Genomic DNA, 25,202 nt, shown 5'->3' with positions numbered 1-25,202 from the left:
CCCTTAGCACTCTTTCTTTCAGAAATCCATAAATGAACATAATTAAGGGACATATTTTTAAGTTCTAGCTTCTGAAATATTCATTATTAACCTGCTGGCTATGCTTGTCCCTTTTTATATTTATATAATTAATTAAGCCTCTCTCCTCTAATACATACATTTTCAAACAGTTTATTAATACTGTTCAGGTTTTGACTTGTCTGTCCTTTCTTCCTGTATTTAGAGGAAATGACTTTTGTTAATCAGACTCTCTCTCACCTTTTAATTTTCCAGCGTAGTTGAACAACTTGATGACAGAGAAATCTGGACCATTTTTTCAGTCTTCTAGAAAACAAAGTGACATTATCTCCAGACACTTGAGGAGTGGCAGGGTAGTCACCACTTTGTGATACAATCGTGTGAGATGCCTGGTCCAGATATTCTCTGAGGGTGTTTGCATGGGAGGGGGGTACCCGATCCGAATTATCTAAAATGACTGCTTTTACATAGCGTTTGAATTCTAATTTTGGTGAATGAGACTCACCTACTAGTCTTTCATAGGTGATTTCATAAATCTGACACTATTTCCAAGTTCGGGAGCTGCAAAAATTTAGAAGGAGACTCAGTGCCTAAAAGCCCCTTGCTGTCTAGCATCCACCCGGAAAAAGTGAGGTGCCTTGTGACCCTGCAGAAAGAAATCCGTGCTACTGACGCCTTCCCCTAACTTCACTAAACACTGGCAAGGAAGAGGAGGAAGAAGGGAACTGGGCGCCAGGTTCCAGATGTGCTCAGACTTTGTGTCTTCCTTAAACAGCAAAATTACTGCGAAAAATTCACCCCGCGCTCATCCACCCTGCAAAGGCCCTTAGCTTGGTGGCTAAGAATAAAACACTAGAAATGGTCTCGATGCGTCCAAAACCTGCCTTCGACTTTCCTAAAGACAGGTTTCCAGGGAGCTTTCTCAGGGGCTCGCTGCGTCTGAGGAACGGTGCTGCCGAGATGCAGTTGGCAGGAGTCCTCAGGGACAACAGAAAGGAAGCCCGCCGGAAGTCATCCAGGCCCCTTGTTTAAATCTCAACATACGTGTCTCTGCCCAGAAAGAGGCTTGATGCTGTGCACCTATTGTACCTCAAAAATACACTTAATTAGAAATGTACATTTCTAAAAGTGCTGCATGGAGCTGGTCCTTTCATTCTTTACTCCAGCGAGGTATTCCAGCTGGGGAAGAGAAATAAAAATAAGACAAAATCAGATATGGGTGTGTTAAAAAAACAGGATTATGTATATAAATGTGTGTGTGTGTGTGTGTGTGTGTGTGTGTGTGCGTGCGCGCGTGCACAAGCTTTCTGGTGATAGAAAGTCAGCCCCGACTGTGTGTCTGCCCTTTGGGCAAGATGACAATGGAGTGGAGTCTTAAGTGACACAAAAAGTAAGTCACTGGAAAAGCTGCAAAAAGAAGGCTCTCAGAAAAGAAACGAGCAGCTGGCTCCAAGGCCTAACAACAGGGAAGACAAACTGCCGAAGCGTCTGAAGCTGGTTGACCTGAGGCTGAAGACAGGCTGAAGCGAGGTTATGCGGGGGCAAGACAGGAAGCAGGAGTCCCGCCCAGGCTGGTGGAGCTGGGTGCTCTGCAGAGATCCGCGCAATGTAACCATGCCGGGGAGTGCAAGACGGTGGGTGCTAGGGAGGGAAAGAGCTCTGAATTTAAAAACAATTCTGACTTTCATGAGGTAAATGCATTATGTAGGACCAAAAATAAGATGGGGTCAGTGTCACAGCTGTTTGCCACTGGGTCCAGAAACAATGGTGTGGTGGGTGTGCCTGGGAAGGGGCGTTGGGAAACTTCCTGAAGAGGCTTCTAGAAGGATGCCCGGTGTGTGGGATGCCAACACTGCAGCAGGAAGGGAGGGTCGCGCCAGACTCAGGGCTTTGAAGTGAGGAAGGACGTTCTTTACACCAGGGCAGGCTGAGAGAGGACAGGCTTGAGGAGCCAGGGATCAGAGCTCTCTTCTAAGACCTGAGATGCACTTTAGACACTACAGTAAGTAGTTCAAGGAGGCAGTGGGTCCGTGACTGGGATGATTTGGGGGTAGATTCCATTATAGTGTATATACCCTAAAACTTGAATGCTAAGGGTTAGTGCTTAAATCTAGAGCTAATTATCATAGGGATTCACTCCAGATTACTACAGGAGTTATTAGACTATCCCATGATGGTTGAAGATGCTAGCAAATTCTTGGTGCTTAACCCAAGTAATAGAACTCAAAGTAAATGTAAGATAGAAATGCATACATAGGAGTTACCTGGGCACACGGATGTGTGCAGGAGTGAACAAGAGCAGCACAGGTAAATCAGGGGAAATAACTACTAATAATAAAGCCATTGATTCTAAAATATGAATAATCCAAAATATTCTTGCTCTAAGAATCGCAGTATAAAACTGTAAAGACATCAAGCATAGGAAAATATCAGAGATGATCATCAGTGTAGATGCAAGAGGATACTGGAAAGAGAAATGCAAAAATAAAGAAGAAAACGAGGGACACTGCCTTTAGCTTACCATTCTCTGAGGTGGCACTGGTCCTCAGTAGAAAAGGATGAGTATGTACTACCACAAATATGTGCCTTATTTCTGTGTACTACCCATGATGCTTTGCTCCTTCTGTATTTGTATATGAATTGGGACCCTTTGCATCCTGTTATCTAGTAGTAAATCACACTTCTCTTACTGTAGTATGCATCAGTTATTCTCAAAGAGTAGCACTATTTTATTTTATGAAATACTTTTCTTACCTGATAATGAATTTTAATTCCTTCTTAAATACATTTATTACACAAAAGTTTGCATTCTGTGCCCAACTAGGGAACCCCTTGGATCTCTTTTTACTAAAAATTTGGAATTCAAGAATATTTTAAATAAATATAGTTTACTTTTTAGAGCTTAACATTTCATTAGGTCTCTTACAATGTGTAATATTATAAAACGGTTTGAATAGTATTATTTATTCTGTTCAGTTCATTAAAAGTTTGAAAAGTAAAATATGACATTTATAGAAAAAAAAAACCAAAACCAGAAGCTTAAAATGAAAGATAAATACCTAAAGTTTTCCTAATCTAAAAGACACAAATAAGGAAACAAGTAAGCATTCTATGTACATAAAAGAAAGGGAGAAGTAATCAATATTAAATGTTTCTCTGAATTTCATGGTAGCCAAGGCAAAAGGAGCTATATAAAAAGGTGATCTGATTTTGTTGCTGGTAATATAAAATTAATAAAATTTGAGAGAGCTTCACACATCAGTACACAAACATTAACCTCGTGATGAATGTCGGTGGTGCCCTGTGATGAAGACCTGTAATAGTTCTGTGTAAGGCAGAGCATCACTGTTATATGAGCGTTTTCTCTCTTACTTCATTCTATTAAACATTTTATTGGCTGCAATTTCAAAGAACAGAAAGCCAGTCAAGTTCACCTAAGTAAAAGGGGGTGGGGTGTAAACAAATAAAAACCAATCACACTGGTATCGAAAGGTTTGAAACACATACCTATTTTAGAACATCGTGTGCATAATAAGTGTACTGGTAAAATTTTTATTGGTCAACTACTAAAAATATGTAAGAAAGATATATCTGTGTGCCATGGCCTGGAAATTCAACCGGGTAACACACCCTTGTGTCCTGCAGTGCCTAACACTCCATGCCTTTCTTTCACAATTTGTTGCTCTCCTGCTACACATCTAAGCATGGACTCTTTCACTCCTCAGAGTTGAAATTTCCAAGAGCCTATGGTTTTCCTGGGTTTTATCCACATGGCTTCCTAATCCTGCATGGTCAGCTGTGGGGAGGGGTTGGAGCCTCCAAGGTTGCATATCCTTCCAGAGCCATGGAAAGGAGGGAGGGTAGGACATATCCACTAGAACAAGGGGCTGATAGAAGACAAAGAAGGTGTTTGGGGGAGTTAGTATTCTCGGTGATGAGGTAGTTACTCCAAACACACTTTGCAGTTTGAATCCCCCAGGGATGGAGCATTGTGTGGACAGCTTCCCTTGGTCTGTGAGCTGTGACGAGGTCCTCAGCCAGCAGACCCGCTGACCACTGGGGCCGGACCCTGGGGGCCCGGCCTTGCTGCTCAAGGCAACCCTTGGCAAAACCATTGAGTCTCACTGAACTGTTCTCCTCCACAGCTGTGGGAGACTCTTCCTGCCTGCTCTGGTGTGTCATAGACCCTAGGTCAATCATGATGACCAGGGTATGGAAGCCGACCACCATCAACAGAAGGAGAACATGTGAAATCTGTCTTTCAAGGACCCTTCATCCGTGTTTCACCATCTGCGAGACTGTGTGAGGTGTTGGCATCACCATGGAAAACAAAGCACAATTCCAGCTCCAGGTCATAAACACAGTGTAGTGTGCTAAGTGTTGGGAAAGAACTAGACAAAGTGCCATTAGATAACATGACCTAGACCTGTGACTATGACAGCCACCTCTTCCCTTCTGTAGGGAACTCTATGTAGGGAAGAATTCAAAGGATAATTCTCAAAAATTGAGGATAAAGTGAGAGGGTTTTAGTGTTTTCTATTTGTTTTGTGATGATGAGAGCTATGAAGTTTGTAGTGCACGTGGCTCTGACTTAGAGCCTCTAAACATTTTCTCAATTTATTTTGAAGTTTCTAGACTATTTGATATAAATATCAGTTTTTAAAGAAATTTTTGGAAAATTTTTATTTACTAAATGACTTTTTCCCCCTTTGGACATGTGTTTTTCTCTTTCAAGGAAGAATAATTTACCAAATTTTAAGCGTGGTAGTTGTTGCAAGTGGAATTATATTAATTCTCAGAGTGTTCATATAGACTGTTTATTTTCAGAATGCTATCCCTGAGATGTTTGAATGCACCTAGGTTAGGGTATAATATTGGGACCATTACTATCTCTACTTAAAAATACAACATCATTTCATATAAGATGTAGATAAAAATACTCAGTGAAGAGATAGGACTGAGACCCACAAGGTGGGCAAAGGCTCAGATATGACCAACCTGAAGGGGGTTATGGTTTGGATCTGAAGAATGCCCCACAGCCCCACATATTGAAGGCAAGATCCTATCCTGGGGTAGTATTGGAGTGGGGGAACTTTTAGAAGGTGGCACTGAGTGAGAGGAAGTGAGATCACTCTGGGGCATGTGCTTGGAGGGGTGACTGGTACCTCAGGAACCTCCTGTTCCTCTACTTGGCTCTGTGGCTTCCTGGGACACACACTCCCACCAAGATGTGCAGCCTCACCACAGGCCCAAAAGCAAAGGGACCAACTGACCATGGACTGAAACCTCTGGAACTATGAGCCACATAAACATTTGCCTTCTAAATGATCTAGGGTATTTTGTCACAGTGACAGAAATATGAGGAATACAAGCACGTCCTCTGATTCCAGTGTCCTCCACCATCATCTAGATGGATCCATCTTCTGGTGCAGGCTGAATTTACAAGGTAGTTTCATGACTGCTGTTGCTTCTCTCACATTTTCTTACCCACTAACTTGATGTGGGATAAGAGGCAGCCAGCTGAGTATTTGTGTGGCCCAAACACTCCAATGAACAGATGCATAAATAGCAGTCAACGCTAGTAGCCTCCGAGATTTTTATTTATTGATAATGCATCTCATTAGATCAGTAAATTACCTCCATTTAAAGGCAAATTGACTTGCTTATTCCAATGCATAGGAAAACACTACTGTTTAATATATACATTTTAAAGCATAAACAAAATAGGAACTTTGAAAAACATATATGTAAATGATTGGTAATTATTGGTAAAATTTATTTCTTGCCTTTGGTAATTAATTCATATAAACTCATGAATCATGTATATATCATTTATCATATGAAAAAAGTACAATTAAAATGAGAACTCTTTTCATAGACCAAAGTCAGTGGGGAGTTGTGAATTTAAAAATCCATATATCCAATTCTGTGAACTCCAATTTCTAAAATTTAGGTTTGTAAAAGCTTGAGGTGATAATGTGATTGAGCAATATTTTCAAGTGCATTCCTTACTATGATGATGCCACTTTTTTTTATTTGAAAGATAATGCACACTTAGAGTACTAGTCAGCATTACCTACTAGATACTAGTCTATATTTAAAATAATATTCTTCAGCCATCTGATTTGTTATAAAGGGTCAATAATGAATACTAGAGGAAAGATAGTCTTTTTTAAAGTTTTTAAAAGAGAATAAAAATAATAAGAAAACATTAGAAAGAGAATTTCACTAAACAAGATGATAGGAATTCAACAGTTATATTGCATACTGTTGTCTTCAAATTAATTGTTCATATTATCAGATACAAGCATGCAAAATTAATTTTAAAAATTAAAAAGAAAAAATTTTAAGCAGTAAATGTTCCTTTGAATAAACCAATAGAAATCAGCAGTATAATTATCCCAGCTGTTCGTAGGTAGATAGATAGATAGATAGATAGATAGATAGATAGATAGATAGATTTCCCCCTTTCTTCTTTCTTTTCTCTTTTCCCTCATACTAGACACCACACTCACAAGTGAAATAAATCAGACTTGCATGCATAAACATTGTATTGTCTCCCTAGTGTAAGAACCTGAACGAGTAAGTAAAATCTGAAAGGTATAATAGATATCGTGAAAGGGAAAGAAACTGCTCAAAGGGAAGAAATATAGTCTTTTGCTCGGAAAACTGATTATCCACATACAGAAAAATGAATCTTGATTCATATCTCCTATCCTGTAGTAAAATCAAATTAAAATGGATCAAAGATCTATAGATAAACACAGAAACACTGAATGTGCTAGAAGAAAAAAAATGGCAAAATTCTTGAAAACAGACTTAGGCAAGGACTTTCTTAACAGAACCCTAATTGCTTAAGAAACAATACCAAGAATCAACAAATGGGATTATATCAAGTTGTAAAACTTCTACACAGCAAAGGAAATAGCCACAGATTTAAGAGGTGGTCTACAGGATGGGAAACAATCTTGCCAGTTACTTGTCAGACAAAGTTCCAATATCTAGGCTACATAAAAATTCAAAAAATTAGGCCCTCCAAAATAAAAAAGCACAATAAAATGGGCAATTTAAGTGAATATACATTTCTTAGAAGAAGTACAAGTGGTAAATAAATACAAGAAAAAATGTTCAACATCTTTGACAATTAGAGAAGTGCAAATCAAAGCCACACTGAGCCTCTGCCTTAGTTCAGTAAAAATGGCCATTGCTAAGATCCAAAAAGCAATAAACGCCACCAACGTTGTAAGGGAAAAAGAGTTCTTTTGTGGGAAAGTAAGCCAGTACAACTAATGTGGAAATCACTATGAATATTCATCAAAAACTAAAACTAGGGCTGGGGATTTAGCTCAGCAGCACAGCGCCTGCCTGGTGAGTGCAAGCTTGTGGGTGTGATTCCCAGTACCAGAAAAAAAAAAAAAAAAAAAAAAAAAAAAAAAACTAGAAAAACCAATTCCAGTTGACCTAGCTACACTTCTTCTATGTATTTTCCCAAAAGAACTAAAGTCAATATATTGCATAGGCATACCCGTGTTTATAGCAGCACAACTCATAGTAGCTAATTATAGAATTTGTCTGTATGCCCATCAATAGATGAGTCGTTACAGAAAATGTGATGTTTATACACAGTGGAGTACTACTCAGCCATAAAGAAGATAAATTTGAGTCATTTGTGGGAAAATGGTATGATCTGGGGACCAAAATATTAAGTGAAATAAACAATGGCTAAAAATTAAATGTCACATGGATTTTTAATACGAGTCCCCAAACAAACAACTGAAGAGAAAAATTAAAAAGCCACGTTAAGAAACAGAGAGGCAGACTTTGTAAGTGAGGGAAGGAGGGGTCTGGGGACCGAGGGAGGGGTGTCCTGGGGGTGAGGGGGGGGTAAAATGATCAGGATGTGATACCCACGAGTACCAAAGCCCCACATTGAATGGAATCATTGCATCACAAACATATGTCAATGAAAACATTTTCAAACCCTCTCGATCTTTTATTGGCTCACTTTTCTGCAGCCCCTGTATTGCCGGGTTTGAACAGTCCCGATAGCTGTGACACAGCTGTAGTCATTATGCCGCAGTGACAACCGAGCCTGCCACCAGCGGCTCCCACCGGCTCATCTCACCGCTGCGTCTTAGATCAGCGACCGCCTTCACTTCCCGCACGTGGCGCTGCACGCTGGAGCCACACAGTCCGGCACCTAAGAGCGCTCCTCCTAAGCCGCACTGTGAGCCATGTGCGAGCGGAACGTCTCTGTGGACAGCCCCACTGTTGCTATACTGAATGTTAAAATAGCTCACTGAATCATTTCCTACCAGTTGTAAATAGCCTCTGTTTTGAGCCCCTGAAGTACCCACCTCTCTCTCCATCCTGCTGGACTCTCCTGACCCCAGGGACACTGAAGACCAAGCACTTGCAGCTCTGTGGCTGGCGCCCATCCTCATTGGCTGATGGGTCAGTGGAAATGGGGGTCCCTCTATCCCTGGACCTCTGATATTCAGACAGATATTCAGAGTGTGGGAGATATTTTATGTACTGCAGTCAGTCACTAGGAATACAGCTCAAGTCCTTCCTTATTTATGTAAGTAAAAGTAAATAGAATACCATTCATTATCATACTGCTTCCCAGATTTGCTCTGTGAGACCTCAGAACTCAACAGGATCTAAGATTACCTTGAGATCATGAAAAACAAATTCTTGTGCTTTTATAATCCACACATGGAACTCTCAAATTCAAAATTATATTCAAGGATCATGTTTCATATATAAAATTCCATTTTACAGACAATTTTTGGGAGAGGTAGCTGCTCTAAAAATATTTGCTAATCCTTTTGTTCATATAGAGGAATATAAGAAAGCTGTCATATGATGTATAAATTCAAATCCAAACCTACAGTTTAGCTTTATCAACTTGGTAAGAGAAGACCCATGACATAATTAAGGGTAATTCTACAATGTAAAGTTTTCATCATTTGAGCATGTTCATACATTTAGGCTTTCTATGTGATTTTTATATTTCTGTTGAATTAATTTCACAATGCCACTGTTTGAAATAGCCCAAGATATAGAAAAAAATCTCAATGATTTTCAAACATGTCACCTTTCCTATGTAGAGAATGTTTTCTTTAAAAAATAGAACACAAAATAAACCATTTGTATGGAAATATTCTCTAGAAAGCAGCTAGGAATCTGAGCCTTACTCCGCAGGTACAAACTAATTGACCTTCCCGTGGACACAATGGCCTTGCTCAAGTTATGGGCAGAAATATGTTGGATTCCCAAAACTTTTGTAGTGCTTGTTTTGACTTAAGCATATCAGGCTAAACAAAACCTTCCCAGGATTAATGCATTCTATTTAAAACTCTTACCATTTCTACTAAGTAACAGACATTGGAGTTTACTGAATGCCATCAAACCTTCTAGTTTCAAGAAGGAAACAACCTGAAAAAGCTAATTTTGAACTCAGAATGAACACAACTTTGATGTAAGCCATTGAATTCCACCATTTTAAAGGGGATGAGTGAAGAACACAAATATTTCTCTCCGAGCAAACACATGTGAGATTCAGAGAAGTGATAGTCCAGGTCAAACACAAAACCCCCGTCAAACTAGCCTCTCAATGCTCTGAGAACAGCGAAAGTAGTAGGTAGTCTACATGTCAAAACCAAATAAGATCAAATCAAATCCTTGACACCTAGTATAGCACCATTTTAGTGGCGCAAATCATACCCAGGATGGGTTACCTAGATTCTGGGGAAAAATTTGCGTTTGACATCCTGTTTTGATCACTAAGCTAATGAATAGGAAGAGAGCCTCAGAGTGGCACTGTCCACTCACCTGCCAAAGAGAAGCTGGAGAAAACAAAAGCATGTGCAAAACACCCAAAGCCCAGTGATAATAGAGAATGCTTCAACCAGATGACAGCTCGCTGCAGGGTCCCGTTAGGTCCTTTCAATTAAGTGTTAAGTATTGCTAAGGAAATTGTTAAGTTTACCCTGTGTTGCCCATTTTATTAAACTCATAGACACAAAATATAACAGCAGGGTCAAATATGGAGTTGCTCAGTAGTAGAACAACATTGAATCCGGTCTATCAAACCAGAGTTTATGCTTCTAGTTAGGATTTCCTCATGAAAGGGAGGCAGACGCTCACGAGCACACCTTGTGATAGGCATTTCCACTGTCGTGTTTCGTTCAGCTTTCCAGCATTCATCTTTCTCCAATATGGACACTGGACGTGGTTGATCATGCCTGCAGACCAGTGCTTGGAAGACTGATGCAAGAGGATCATTTGGACCCAGGCATTTGAGACTGGGCAATGTGGAAAAATTCTGTCTCAAAACTATTTGAAATAATAAATGTAATTGTGGAAAATATAAGGCAGTTAATATCTGAGAAAATCCTGCCCAATAAGAGGCACAGACAGAGATCAGCCCGGAGGGAACTGGGTTAAATGTAACCTCAGCAACTCCAGTTTGGGAGAACTCTTATTTGTACAATATGTAGGATAAATGTTTGAGCATTTTCACTCAATATTTAAGGGGTAGGATTGCCCCAGGAGGCAAGGAGTGTTGGGGAACATCCAAACATCTGGGTTAAGAACAACAAAAAGACATCTAGTTGATAACATTTGACAAAAGTTAAAGGCAGGCCCTCTATCTCCCAAAGGCTCTGTAATATGTGATTGTGGTTCTGTTTTCTTTGACAAATCAAACATTTTCTACCAATAAACTGAATTGAGATCAACTCAGGAGGTATCCACCCAAATTTCAGAATGTCACAGTTTTAATATAGAAAATAAAATCTAGAGAAAACACTACTCTTCAAAGATAATTGACTAATGGCCAGGTATGGTGGCTCATGCCTGTAATCCCAGGCTCGGGAGGGTGAGGCAGGAGGATTGTTGCAAGTTTGAGACCAGCCTGGGCTACAAAGAGAACTCAAGACCAGCCTGAACTGCATAGTGAGACTCTGTCTCAAAAAGACAAAAAAAAACCCCAAAGATAATTGACTAAAAACAATATTACAGTACCTTGGCATGAATTAACTACAAATCTCATCTTGTTATAACCCTGGACAGCAGGAGCCCCTATTAATGGTTGTAGTCAGGCTACACATGGCCAAGGGTAACCAGGAGCCCAAGGGGAGGTGGTAAGTGGCCAGGAGCTCAGGTCCCAGCAGGGCAGGAAGCTGTGGGAGGCAGGTGCAGGCTGAGGTTGGTTGGCTTCAAGGCCTGCAGAGGTCAAAAGCATAGGAACAGTGAATGTCTCGCATCACATCCATGTTCAAGGTCAAAAGAAGGAGACAGAGGGGCAGAAGGACAGAGGGGATTTGTGCCCCAGACCTTGTTTCTGTGTTTCAGAAGGACGCATCTGTCCCCGCCTCCAAAGTCCCATGTGGTCCTCTGTGTCCCACTGCCTGTCCCTGTTGCCTGCTCCCTCCTTCCACAGTTACTGGCTACTGCGATGGAGACTGGGGGAAGTGGATATCTTCAGGAGTGGCCCCTGGCCTGGCCAAGAAGGTCTGCTCACCTCTGTTTCCAGGGATCTACCCAATCCTGTGGAATCAAGATTCCATTCCCAGGGACATGTCGGGAGAACCCCTAGTACCTGCTCATCCTCAGCAGTGCCGTGGTTTGCTTGAAATCAATGTGATTATCTTTACCAAAGAGAATAGAACAAAACAAATTCAATCGAAGGCATCTATATTTACCTTTAGACATAAAACACAGAATGGATCACACTTATGGAAGGCAATTGATATAAAAATGTAACTTAAGACACGTGATTGTATTTCCTTTCCAATTCGATTATGCATACTTCAGACCAACACATTTTAATGTGATTTTAAAATATGCAAAGTGTTTCTCATACTAAAAAAAAGAATGATTAATATAACTCATATACATACAGCATCGTATTTCTAGTAAATCATCAGTTTTCTTTAGTGTCCTGTGTTGCACTGATATCTTAAAAGGCCATGAACTGTAACAATATATTTCTGAAAAAAACAAACATTCTAGATGGTGATGACAAGGTGCAAATGTACACATTTATATAAAATGAAACATGAAATTCCTCTCAAGCAACTGTAATTAAAGGGAGATGGAAGAAAAGACTGTAATTAAAGAGAGATGGAAGAAAAGCTTAAATTTACTTCCCATATATTTCAATAAGATGCTATTATTTATTGTTTTAAAGATTTAATCAATGTTGTATTATTCTTATAAATGATAATAGTAACCAGAGGAAAATCATGAGAAAGGGGAAGAAGATTTCCAATTGCCTGAGTTTGGAAACCACGCAAGTACTTACAACAGATTCTTTTGTATTCTGTGACATTTATAATTTATCAGATGCCACAACCCGAGGGGCAGTGCCACGTGTGATCGCTCCTGTGACATTGCTGACAGTGGTCAGTGAACCTCACGTGTCCGAGAGAGTCAGCGAGTTAGAAGGTAGTTCAGTCACTTCCCAGCAGTGAGGGTCCATGGCCGGTCCATCTTCACCTGCCCTCTGCGTGCAGTTCCAGGAGAGCTGGATGAGGGCATAGGCACAGGAGGCGCAGGACGCTGCATCCAGCTAGCTCCCCGTCTACACCCAGCGGGAAACCAGACGTTTCCTGATAGCAGCCTTCCAAGAATGTGCAATTACCTGCCCCTATTAGGGTGATATGTTTTTATTTTTGAACTATGCCAAAACATCTCCTCCTTTGAAGACCAAAGCTGATGTGCTTTTATAAATTGAGAGTCCTCAGCTTCGCAGAGCTCCACGTGCTATTTATTTACCCTACACATCAATCACGAAGTGTCTCTTATGATTTGGAAAGGGTCTGGACATCAGTCAGAATTTGCACCTGGAACCAAAAGGAAGGTGGGGTAGGGGGTGTACAAATTTCTCAAGTGGCATAGAGTATTAATGAAAGACTCAAGCAGTAGAGGGAAACAAAACGAACAAAACAGAAAGCAAACTACACTGTGTGAGATCTTAAATACATCTAAATGCCTATTTCTTGATTCTAAATTCTCTCTCTTGGCGAGGAGTGAACCATTAAGCAACTTTGTTTCTGAGGAAACTGGCTGCACTTGGAGACACGGTCCCTTCCTTCCACAGCACAAGAATTTTGACGGAGCTCTGATCAGACTAAGGTAACAATCGAGTTGATCAGAAATCACAGCCCTTTGTTATTCTCAGACTTCACTCAAGCTCAGCTGCAAAAATGACACAGCGCTGTATCATGAAGTGAGTTAGTTGGGTGGGTTGTGCCTCCTAGTGCCAAGGAAACTTTAATCCTTTGCTCTGGTCCTGAATTGAGGGTCTGGGCTGGTTTCCGTTTCCCTGGCGGGAATATAGAAAGAGGCGGCTCACCCAGCCGCCTGCTAATGGGCCCCATCACAGTAAAGAGCTTTGCAGGCTCTGATTGCTGGATTGGTTGTAGTTTAAACTCAGTAGGAAGTTTATGAATGGATATTTTTGTCTGGATCCTTGAGCCAGTTCATTCACACATAAGAGTTTTTAATTTCAGAAAACTTAACTTTTGTTCCCAGAGCAAGGGTGTGCCTGGGAGCAGTTACTAAGTCACAACATTTGTCCTTCCCCTTAATACACCCACCAACCTCTCCCCAGCCTAACCCTATCCTGCTTTGAAAGCTGAGCTATTGGTGCACATATTTTTTGAATGTTCCAGAAAGAGGTGGATTCTCACATAGTTTTCCTCTTGATTTAATTGCTTAGGATTTGGGGTCCATAGGTATAACAAACTTTCTGTCATGGAAAAAAAGAAACTCTCACTGCATTGTAGTATTTTTACCCAATATGTTGTTTGTGATTTAGAAAATTCCCTGGAACCATTTCATAAGTTTCAAAGAAAAACCTTATGTACATTTTAAAAAATTTTATCCAGGAAAAAAAAAAAAAAGAAAAGGAGGGAGTAGGGAAAGGAAGGAGAAGAATCTTGGGAGATAAGTAGTCATATAGGAGTGAAAATACGAAGAAGCAGGAGAGAAATGTGTGAAATACAAACAAAAAGACAAAAATTGATTTCACGCGGAATGAAGTGAATCAAATGAACCAGGGGAGCCGTTCCGCGGAGCAGCTGCCCGCCCCGTGGAGGAAACGTGCCAGCGAGCTTCGCAAGAACTGCTCCAGCTAGAATGGAGGCATAAATGCCCACCGGGAACCAGACACAAGGAAAACACTTCTCTTTTCCATGCAAAAAAGAAAGAAATGATATGTTTAACATGCACCGACTGTCTGCCCAGTGCCAACTGCGTTCAAAAGCTCAGCTCCCAAATCAAAACCAGGCTTGCTTGGACTCTGCAGATCAAACAAAGCTGTTTGAAGATAATTATGTTCTAATCCATCTGTACCCTCCTCGTAGGTATTTGGGAAAGTGAACTCAATGTTCAATAAGAGAGTCTTCCCTAATATCCCGGGTCAATAGGATGGCTGGCTGGAGACCCGGATTTCAAAGAATGAGAATTGGAAGGAAAACCCTCCGGAGGCGGCAGAATTTTCAGATGTGGGAGCCCTCGCTTCCCTCCTTTTGCTCAAAACTGAGAGCAGAAAGCGATCTCGTCTCTTGGTTGTAGCCGTACTTCTGTTGTGGGCACTTCGCACAGAAACATTTGAGTCTTATTTATAATCAACAAGGTTACGATTCTCCCTTCCCTGTTTCCTCTTTTATTTTTGCCGTGTTTGGCTGCGGAGGATTGGCAAGGCGTTCTCTTTTGGAGCATGCAACCCTACTCAAGGGCTCAATTAGCACATTTCTGACAATAAAGCAAGCAGAGTTTAGTTTTTAATAATCAGTCTATTTCTGCTACCTCAGCATACAGTTGCGAAGCCTGCAATGTTTTAAAAAACAGGACTCAAAGCATGGGATGCCGCATATTAACTTTGGGGCAAATATAGCATTTAGAATCATGTTTTGAAAAGCAACCCCCTGTAAATATAAGGTGGTGTGGCACCATATGGAGACTGGCTTTCTGACATATGGCTTGAATTAACAAGTTTAAAACTGTTAGGATCAGTTTTTCTTTCACTGAAGGCAAAACCACAAAATTCAGCAGTGAAATATGCTCCAGTCGGTCGCTGATACAAAGGCTCAGGGACGCGGGGCTGGCAGCAAGGGTAACTTATCAATAGGGAGACAAGTCAGGAGAAGACCAGGAATCACAAGCCTGCCAGGGCTCACAATCTCACGTCAAATCCCACCTCCGTGCGCCCACGCTACCCTCGCCAGCGAAGGACACTGCTCTTTGATAGTGGCTTTTGAATTATGATTATTACAGCCTCAACGTAAATTGTTGTTCCCAGGTTGATATAAAAGATATTTGAAAAGACACACTTGAGTGACAGATGGAAAGGCGCAGGGCACGGTGTCTTCTGATCTCTCCTAATTGAACCTGTGCAGGATGAATTGAACAGGAGGAGTTCAAAGATCCAGGGTCCGCATTGCACAAATATTGTTGCATTTAATCAAAACTGTCTTTGAAGTGTGGCACTTGTAGAACACCTGTCGCTTTGAAATTTAAAGTCATATAAAGGCTTTTGTGATGCCGAAAGGCGTAGGGCTCGCTACAATAAACCGCTGGACAAAAGGAAAGGAAAAAATCAAGACAGGGGTAAAGGCAGTTTTCATATTCCCGTCTGCCTTTACTGCGCTTTCATTTGTTCAGTGAGCGGAGCTCCCCAAAGTTGTAAGGAGAAGCAGTGCGACAGCCAGACGTCCGCGGGACTCGTTTCCATCTCTGGAAACGTGTGTCTGTGGTTCGGCATCTAAACTCGCTTTATTCCAGCTTTGCAGTACCCCACCCATGTTAAGTTAGGCCTGGCTAATCGGAATTCAGTTCCTCTCTCTGAAACTCCCTGTATGAAGATGAGTATAAAAAATTCTCTCTCATAAGAATCTGGCAACACAGTTTCCTTTCAGAAACTGATCTTAGTGGCATCCAATATAGACGGAGGATGGATGGGAAACTCCTACCGAGAAAGAATGTTCTACTCATTAGGGAAAATATCATTATTGCAGTGCTTTAGAACAATTGCAGAGTTCCCACTGTTCTATCCACACTGCAACTCCAGGGAATAAGGGACCTTCTTTCCAATTGTGTAGATAGAAATGAAAAACCAAAAGCCCAAAGTGCTGAAGGTGGAAATGAATGCTTAGCAGGTCACAGCCAGTTAGTGACAGAGAGGAACTCGAACTTGGGACTGAGCTCTCCTTCTGTCACTGTCATCGCCACATGTTGGTCTTCTGCCACCTTCCTGGCCGCATGGCCTCTCCAGGGCAGGAGAGAGGCACCAGGAAGGCACCGGGGAGCGGGTTTCTGGTCTGGAAGAAAGGCGGGGTCGCTGTGCTGTAACCTGTGCAACTGTAGCTTAAGCCAAAATTAAGCAGGCAAGGCAGCAGGAAAAGCTCTGGAGCGTGCTGGGGTCTTCCTTTACATCCCCGTAGGTCACTTGTCCTATTTCCAGTGCACCCCTTCTCTGCTCCTCACACACATAGGCCCCACTGCAGCAGCACTGCACATAATACTTCTCCAAGGTCTGCACTTTTTTAATGCACCCAGGTAAAAATTCCATGATTTCTCTGGACCCCAAATGCTGCTCTTTTATAAGTAGCTTTAGATGTATGGGAGTCTGCAGCGAATCACACAGAGACATTTTTCCCTAGGCATTTGTTTCTGTCCTTAGATAACTCTTTCTGGTTAAGCTGGGCAAATTCCACACCATCGTTCAGTTTTAAAAATCCGGAGAGAAGTGCAGAGCACAGGGCAGTCTCAGGCAGCACGTGGCTCAGTGCGGTTACGTTATAAATGAGAAAACGGAAGCTCAGGAAGGTTAAGTGACACAGAAAATCTCAGAACTGCAGGGCCAGCACCTAGTGCTTCGTCCCTACTCCAGGGCATTTGCAATCAAATTGTGTGACCTTAAATGTCACCGGTTACAACCAAAAGGGAACAGGCGGAAGCACAAGACTTGGGCATCTGGAACCATCACTCCGTCTCCCTTCTGCCACGTTTTGGTCATCTTCAGAGGATGCCCATTGTTGACCTGACTTATATTTATGAATGTTATCCCTCCTCCCACACAGGAGGGTATGCACAGTGGTCATCAGTGCTGACAGCTCTCTGGAGGGAGGGGAAACCACCGAGCTGCAGTGTTTCCTGACCGCTGTGGTGTAAAACCACCCTCTGTGGGTGGATTCGTGTTATCAACCGCACAGAGTTGAGGGGAGATGATCTTCCTAAGACCCCTAAACTGGTGAGAATCGACACAGCATGCTCCAGAAAGCAGCCATACCCTCTGTTTACAAAGCCTCTGGGGGCATCTCCAGGTGCAGTACTTGGGCTGTGGAATGTCCCCCCAAGGCCTGTGGCCTCATGGTGGTGGAAGCTTTAAGAAGTGGAGCCTCATGTAGGTCACAAGGTCACTGAGGATGTGCCCCGGAAGGAGACTCTTCCTCCTGCTCTTTTTTGCTTCTGGGCCATGAGGTGAGCATTTTTTCTCCACCACGCTCTCCGGCCACATTGTGCTCCCTCACCACAGGCTCCAGAGCCAGCGGGCTGAGTAATCCTGCACTGAAACTTCCAAAACCACGAACTCAATTGAACCTTCTTTCTTTATAACTTAGTGATCTGGGGTTCCTAGGTACAGTGCCAGAAACCTCTAGAAAAGAGCTTGACACATACTGACCACTCCATAACTATTTGTGGAGCCGGCCATGAAGACCTAGTTTTTGAAAAATTCTAGGGTTCTGCTGGCCTTAGACGCTCCCTGAGGTGGAAGTTGGCAGCATCTCTTCCTTGGAAAGAATGTTCATTTTTCCACTGTGCCTCTTTCTGGTTGACGACCAGCTGGCCACGTTCTCTTGTAACTTTAACTTGAAGGGGAAGGAAGCACAAAGTATTGGTCAGGTGAAATTTTAAATGCAGATCGAGAAAAACTGCATTATCGTAGTGAGACTCTGGTGCTCAGGAACATTGGGAGAGCGGTGTGATTCTCCTTCTCCTTTCTAAGGCTGGGATGACTTCATTAGTTCTCTCCAGGGTGCAGAGCCAGCACTACAGAAAGCTTTCTCTCAACCAAGCCCATCCTCTGCCCAGGAGCACTGAGAGGAAACTAGTAAAGCTCCAAGCAAGGGTGTCACTGTCTCTGTCACACATTAGTGTAACCCACGAGGAGTTGTGTCCTTCAATAATAAGGAAGGAAAATCCCAGTTCTGCTTTGGCAATTAGTATAACTAAATCTTAGGCCAAAACCAAACATGGAGGGCTTTGTTCAGGTTATATGATTTTGGCCTTCTTCTCTGAAAAAACACTTTATAGGAAACATGGCCATCATGATGTCCTATTATATTGATGAACTGGAAGTCAAAATATCCATGAACACAGGAAGGAAAAAAAAGGGGCACAAAATGAAAGAATAAAATGGCGCCCTCTTGTGCTGAAGAAGAAAGAAAATCCATACTGAGCAGCTCCCAAGAAAAGTATATTTTTTTAATCTTAAAGAGAATAAAAATGTAAAAAAAAAAAAAAAAATTTAAAACAATGCAGAATTTCAAAACAAGATGATAGGAAATCCACAATGATTATTATGCTGCATGCTCTTATCTTCAAATGTAAAAAAAAAATTAAAAACAATACAGAATTTCAAAACAAGATGATAGGAAATCAACAATGATTATTATATTGCATGGTCTTATCTTATAAGCATGCAAAATTGGTCAAAAAATTAAACATTAGCTATAGTATTTTTAAATAGGAATTTTGTTATTTTCTGTAAAGAGCAGATCCCCATCAAATGACCAACAAGCTGACTGAAACTGCATACCTCACACACAAAAACACATAATTTGCATGTGTGTTTTATAAGAAATTATTCATACAGAGTGGATTCTTTGGGGAACTTTCTTTCCACAAGGTGTATAACTCATATGAAATTTCAAAGGAAGAATGCAAATAAATCAAGCATTTATCCCAAGGAATTTTAATACTACTAGCCTAGGCAAATAGTCAACCAGAAATTTTACATATTCAGAAATTTTTAGGGAATTTATACCTTTCAAAAATTCATACATTCAGAAGCACTTTCAATTTCATGCGAATGACTTGAGGTAAAATATTTTTAAGCATAGAAAAGCCTTCTGAAATATAAAATCTTTCAAGGAATGTCTTTCTACCTAGGGCACATTCAGTACCCGAGTGATAAAAACCTTCAGGGGACAGTGGTACTACATGGACACCTCCACTACATACACAAAACATGCTAAATAAATATACTCTGGTTAAGCGGAGAGGACATGGTCTGCACTGACGCAAACAACACTTCAAAACTTGTTACTGTGATTCCTAACCATCACAACATGGGAAGACTTCATTTTGGATTGATTATTTGGAAGAAACGTGTGTTTTGCTTTATGAAACTCTTGACCTCATCTGTATTAGTTAAAGCAGTATCAACTTAAAAAGGAAAAATTTAAGCAGTCTTGGTTCTTCAAAGCCAGCCCAGCTGAGTACCCTAATTTAAGTTCCAATGCAATAGATAACTTTTTTCTATTTTTTTCTCTAAAAGATATCTTGGGCAAAATCTCAACCATGCTGAATTGATAAATGAAGAAAGGGATGGAAATACAGTCACGGTAGAAGAGTACACTTTTCCCATTTACACAAAACTGACTCATAGCCAAAGAGTCTGGTGCTCCCCACTAAACACAGTCGTTTACTGCTTTGATCATAACTCCTATGCCTTACCTGAGGAAACCTGTTCCTTTCCAGAATGTTCTTTTCACAAGGTTTATTTCTAACTTTTCCAGAACCCGCCCTCTCAGGGACAGATTCCATCAGAGAAGGCAGGAAAACGTCCAGTGATTGCTTCCTGGCCCATCAGAACACAATTAGTAATCTCCACTAAAAGTGCAGGCTTGTTCAGTGAATGTACTGAGCAAAAAAATTTAAAGCAGTGAAATCATCTTTTTTGAGTTATTTTCAAAGTGTAGATTATCCTAAAACCAGAGGTTAATTCTGTGTTCTATAGACAACGCAAAATGAAACAAAAAGAAAAATCTCTCTGAGTTTCCTTTTGCAAGGCACAAACACTGAATTCCACACCGAGAATGATGCTGTGTGGATCTAGGAGGCCTGAAGACGTTTTATTTAAAATTCATAATGTGCTGAATGAGGGAAGGGTTTGGCGTTTTAGGAGTTTCTGCCACCTCTGAGACTGTTTGTGAGGTTCAAGGACAGTCACGCCACAAGGCCGCCCGACAGCCATTTCTACCTTTGCTTCTTCTGCCCTTCCGGACTGATAGATTTTATCATTCTTGGAAGCTTCAGTCTAAGAATTTTCAAAGCAAAAAAGTGAAATCTAGTCCAAAATGGGCCATGCTTAGCGTAAAAATTAGTGAGTTTCCACACTCAGGTGAAGCTCGCTGGCTGCTCTGTGTCCCTCGCTCGCCCCTCTCCTCTCTGCTGTCTCTCTCTCCCTCCCTCTGCTCTGTCTGATGCAGGCAAACAGCTATATTAAGAGTCAGCTCATAACCACCTCACTTTGCTTACAGTCACAAAGCTATATTTAAATGCAGGGTGCTGCTGCCATGAATTCTATAGTATCTTTATAGTCTTGTTTGTAGAATCCTTGCTTTTACAGAGGGTCTCAGGCCAATGACCGTGACCATGATCAGAGAGCTCTTGGGGCAGCCCTCCATCCTCCTCACCCAGCCTCAGGGAGCATCTGCCTGCTGTCGATGCCCTGGCTGCTGTTTGCCCTGGGGGAACCAGGTGTGCCGGCCCAGACTGAGCTCTGCAGCTCTCAGGTGAGCTGATTTGAAGGAGGGCCACTCTTTCTAACCCGACACTGAGAACACACAAGAGTTTGCATGCAGGGGTGCCGAGGGGCTGACCCGACAGGCCGGATGCCTCTCTGGCTTTTAGTGTCCATGCAGACTTCCTCCCTGCCCCCCAATCACACATCCATTCACTGAAAGATAATTATGCAAATATATACTAACTAGGCTCGGTTCCCTACTTAGACTTCCTTCCCACTCCCTGCATCCTAGCCTGGGTGCTGACAGTGTTTTGGAAGAGTTACTAAATAGCTGGAAGGCTTTCTGAATATATCTATCCTGGCCTGTCAAAGCTAGAACAGCAACGGTCCATCTGGGCCTGGAAGACAATTTCCATGGTGTAAAACACTCTTTCAATTCTTTCCTACCATAGACAACCAGCTGGTGCTCTGGCGAGACAGCCAACTTCAGCGTGCGTAGACCTCCGCTCCAAGCTTCAGAGTGGCCTGGGATGACCCTGAGGTTTGTCTTCAGAGCAGACAGCAGGAGCAACCACGCAGGGAGGGCGAGGTGTCACCTTGGTACCACTGTCACCCCCTGAGGCTGCAGGAGTGACCAGCAGGACACCCAAAGCACTTGGAAAGTTGATACAAATGCGTTTTTTTCTTTCACATTTTTGGTTTTTCAGCAGAGGAAAGAATCTGGGGGAAAGAGCCTGAAGTTTTTCAAACAAATGCCTCACTTTTCAAATGTCTATCTCAACCAGAAGCCCTTCCTGGCGCTTTTCTGTTGTGCTAGTCTGTGGACCGTTACGAAATCATAAACAGCATTTGCATTGGGAGATGTGGGCACGGTGGGGGAGTCGATTTTTCTTCCCCCCTGGAAGTCCTGAGATTCTGCTGATCGTGGAGTTTCTCCGAAAAACATAACCTGCGGCTGTCACAGCACTGATCTGTATAGAGTGCAGCCACGAGCCACAGAAAGTGCTTCTGCTCACCTCACGACCCCTGTACCCCTGTGCAATGGGGCCCCACCACACAGCACTACTTGGCCGTGTCATGGGCACCTTAGCTTGTGTAAGTGCACTTGGTGATAGTCACATGGCAACGTCACCAAATAGTGCTTTTCTCAGACCACATCCTCGCTAACCGGCACATGGCTGTGTTTACAAGCCATATAGATGTGGAATCCATTCAGCCCCTCCTTTAGGGTCTCCAGGCTTACACCTCTTTCCAGTCCTGTCTTCTGGGAAGGCTGAGAAACGTGATCCCTTCCTCAACCTTCAGGGCACCGTGACTCGGGCTTAGAATTTGGTAAAGAGTCACCAACAACAGACCGAGTGACCTGCATGGGAACCTAGAGGGCTCAAAACCTCTTTGGAAGCCAGGAATCCCAGTGGGGAACTGGGAGGCCAGAGCCATCAAAGCTGAAGCTGGAAAGAAATAGAACCGTACACTGCATTGTTGGTTGGCCCAGTCAATCAGAGGGAACAAAACTTTGAAAAGCAAGTCAATGTTCACAAGGTAAGAGTCAATAAAAAGTGAAAAGATGCCCTTCTGCCATCCAGGCCACGGCACCCCAATGAGAAGAGTTCTTAAAGACCTTGGATGAGTGGCTGTGACCTGGAATGAGTGGCTTTGATAATCAATACTTGTTCTGTTCTTTCCTAAACCTTACAGAATCTGTATTTTTCAGGGCCCCTGAAGAGATGGCATCCACCAGAGGCCAGTCGCTGAACACCCAGACAGGATCTTGTCATCACAGTTGCCCCTGTCCAGGATGTCTCTTGCTGCTGTCCCAGGACCAGGTGTCTAAGGAGGTGGACAGCACTCTTGTCTCGGCGACGTCTGGTTTGGCAGTCCTTCCACGGTCACACAAGAGTCAGGAGGGAGGAGGTGCAAACAGCACATTCTGTTTTCATGGTCTGCTTGGACACAATGGATAGACATGCGCTCACTGCCAGGATAGTCAAAGTGTTTCTTACCACCTGTGGAAGGTGACCCAGGGCCAGTGGTGCCCATGAGAACCTCCCTCATGCAAGCCACAGAGTAAGGGAAACCCGGCAGGATTGGTTTCTGAGCTCTTGCCTGGGTTGCAGAGAGAAAGGTGGAGGAGGACTCCCCAGACTCGATGATGATTACAGTGGTGAGGGCCAGGGTGGGATTGGGTCACTCAAGCTAACGGTGCCTCTGAACTCCGGGATATCCCATTGTGTTTTTAAGAGCCCACCCTGAGTAATTACACATAGTCAAGTACATTCCTCACATCCATATGAGCGTCTGAGGACAGTGTGGTCCCCTCAGGCACAATGACAGCAATGCATCATAGAATCCAAACTGCTTAAAAGCTGCTGGCACGGTAACCATACACCACATCTGCCTGGGTTCTATCAGTATCCTGGTAGATAGTGTTAAAATTAAAACAATGCAGCTAACCAGCACTGTTGATATTACGGAAAGATCTATCCATACCAAAACTTTCAAAACCGATTTGGCACATATATAATTTCTGTGTATATAACCCACAGAAATCCTCTAGCATACCCATTGAGAGATATTTATATAAATATAGTAGTATCATTCGTGATAGCACAAAACATGGGAAAACAAGCAGATTTCCATGGTCATTAAAAGAGATAAGTAAATGATGGAATACTCATATAGTATCCAGTAGGTCTGGTTTGCCCAGGGTGAAGGCCTCTCCGGGATGCTCAGTACTAAAACACAGCACCCAACATAGCATGAGAAATTGAACTCTATCTTAATCAGTAAGAAGCAGGTCAAACTTTTCAAGTCACTCAGAGAAATGAGATTATAGGACAAACCACTGTCGCAAACTGGAGAAAAACTCCAGTGAGCACAGAGGGTCACAACAAACCGGGGCAGATACCATGAGCTGAACCCACTCCAGGGCAGGAATCTCATCGAAGACTTGCACGGCCCAGCATGGGCAGGTGTGAGAACTAAAACTCCAGGGAGTCCCTCCAGGGATCCCCACAATTTTGTGAGTTTTATGTCCTGAGGCTCTACCAGTTGCTCACAGTGAATATGAATATCCTCTCCTGCTTCCGGAGGGAGAAGGGGTAAGAGGAAGTCATCTGAGATACGTAAGAGTGCTCTGTTTTCCTTAGGAGTCTGTCCTCTGCAGAAACTTTTCATCCAGAACCTACCTAACCTCCTGGGGTTTTGTTAGAACTTTATCTACCTGGGGAGAAGGAAGTATCTAAAGCTACCATTTCCAGCTATCTACAAAACAGGACACAGCATGCTGAAGGGTTAAAAACTCTGTGGGATGGGACAAGCACCAAACAATAGTCAGAGAGGGCAGGGATGTTAGCGTTATCAAGTGAGAAAGTTTGAATGCCCCATGGCATTCGGTGGAAAGTACCGAGAACTGGAAAGAACGCATAGATAATGTAACCAGAAAGAAAGGAGCTCTAGAGAAGAAGCAGTGAAAGTCAAAAACATTGTAAATGAACTAAAGAAAGCCTTTGATTGGTTTATTAATCACATAGACACAGATGAGGAAAGAGTGTATAAGACAGGACAATAGAAATCCCAAAACTGAACAGAAAAGAAAGAAAAAAACTGGCAAAAAGCAGAATATCCAAGAATTGTGGGGGACAACTCCAAAAGGTATGACACAGGCATCCTGGGACATAAGAAGGACAGCAAAGGGAGGAAGAGAAGCGATATCTGAAGCAATACTGAATGGGAACTTACCCAAATTAATGCTAGCCATGAGGAGACTCAGACGCCACTGAAAAAGATAAAAGCACCCCCCAAAACCCTACAGACATTCCATACTCAAACCTTAGAAGACTCAGAATGAACAAAACTCTTGAAAGAAGCCAGAAGAAACATACCTTACCAATACAGAAGCAAAGGTAAGAACTAAATCTAGTTTCTCAGGCAAGGAAAACAACACTGGAGTGAAATAATTAGAGGAGAGACAAAAAACAGACACCAACCTAGAATTCAGTACTCTGTGAAATTATCCTTCAAATATGAAAGAAAATTAAAGACTTTGTCAGACAAACAGAAATTGAAGGAATTTGTTGCCAGTAGACTTAGCGTGAGAGAAATGTTGAAAGAAATTCTTCAGAGAATAAAAATGATACAGGGAAGGCATTCATATCTACAAGAATAAAGGGCGAATACTGGAAAATGAGTAAGTGTGGGTACAGTCAGACTTTTACTTATTCTTAATTGATCTAACACACAACAATTTGTTCAAGAGTAATAACAACAATGCATTCAATTATCTTTGTGTGTGTGTATGTATGTGTGTGTGTGTGTACTGACTGACAGCAGCAATATAAGAAACAGAAGGAGGAATTAGGACCATTTTGCAATTATAAAGCATTTGTGAAGTGTCATGCTGTTATTTAGGAATGGG

Source organism: Chinchilla lanigera, unplaced genomic scaffold (genome assembly GCF_000276665.1).
Source record: "Chinchilla lanigera isolate Chin_1 unplaced genomic scaffold, ChiLan1.0 scaffold00069, whole genome shotgun sequence".
Classification (NCBI taxonomy): Eukaryota; Metazoa; Chordata; class Mammalia; order Rodentia; family Chinchillidae; genus Chinchilla; species Chinchilla lanigera.
This window is presented reverse-complemented; position numbering follows the sequence as displayed.